General features: G+C 50.7%; 1 non-coding gene across 1 annotated transcript; it reads right to left on the reverse strand.

Moving 5' to 3' along the window:
- Positions 1–282: 282 nt before the first annotated feature.
- LOC123389678 lies at positions 283–415 on the reverse strand. Its single transcript, XR_006604308.1, has one exon. It is a non-coding gene; the product is annotated as a small nucleolar RNA SNORA70 (small nucleolar RNA).
- Positions 416–1,091: the final 676 nt, after the last annotated feature.

Consider the following 1,091-nt stretch of genomic DNA (forward strand, 5'->3'; position numbering starts at 1 on the left):
GCCATCTGTGATGAGCCACTTTTCAGCTCCCATGTCTTCATATTCTTCCCCATTAAACTTAGTAAGGCCACTTCTTGGAAATGTGGATCTTCTGGAGGCCAGGGAACTTGACCTTGGCCCTGCATGGGGCCTCAATCCCATGCTCCTTGTTATGCTGCTTGATATGGATGGACACAGTGACTTGGCCAACATGGACCCTGACTTTCCAAAGACACCCCGCATACCTGTCTGGAGCCTAGATGAGAGATAACATGAGGTCAGACATCAATGTCCACTAGGAAGGGCTGTGTCCAAGGTTCCTTAGGGCAATCCTTAGGGCAATGGGCTGCGTATACTACCAAGGAGGTTCCTGTTTGCAGCCATTGTGCACTGGGCCCCTATGGGGAAAGAGCACAGTCAGCTTAACTGGCTGCAGACCCAACATCTTTCAAGACACAGTTCAAGCCTCTCCTACTTTTTTTTTTTTTTAAGATTTTATTTATTTATTTGACAGAGAGAAAGACAGCTAGAGAGGGAACACCAGCAGGGGGAGGGGAGAGAGAGGGAGAAGCAGGCTCCCTGCTGAGTGCCCGACTCTCAACGGGACTCAATCTCAGGACCCTAGGACCATGACCTGAGCCGAAGGAAGACGCTTAACAACTGAGCCACCCAGGTGCTCCTTATGAGGCACTTTTTAATACCCCTATTGTCCCCATCCCCCCTCAAGACACAGCAGGGGGGGCACCTGGGTGGCTCAGTGGGTTAAAGCCTCTGCCTTCAGCTCGGGTCATGATCCCAGGGTCCTGGGATCGAGCCCCACATCGGGCTCTCTGCTCATCAGGGAACCTGCTTCCTCCTCCTCTCTCTCTGCTTGCCTCTCTACCTACTTGTGATCTCTATCTGTCAAATAAATAAATAAAATCTTAAAAAAAAAAAAAAAAAGACACAGCAGGGACCGTATCTCAGTCAGTTTTGCAATCCCAGTGCTCAACACAGAGCCTGGCATATAGGAGGCACTCAGTAACCACGGAAAACTGACTGGAATCCTAGAAGCTCGGAGGGTACACCTGAGTGGTAGGGGGAATGATCCGCTGCCCTCTCCTGGCAACGTG

This window comes from Mustela putorius, unplaced genomic scaffold, assembly GCF_011764305.1.
Source record: "Mustela putorius furo isolate JIRA1106 unplaced genomic scaffold, ASM1176430v1.1 tig00003988_pilon_pilon_pilon, whole genome shotgun sequence".
NCBI lineage: Eukaryota > Metazoa > Chordata > Mammalia > Carnivora > Mustelidae > Mustela > Mustela putorius.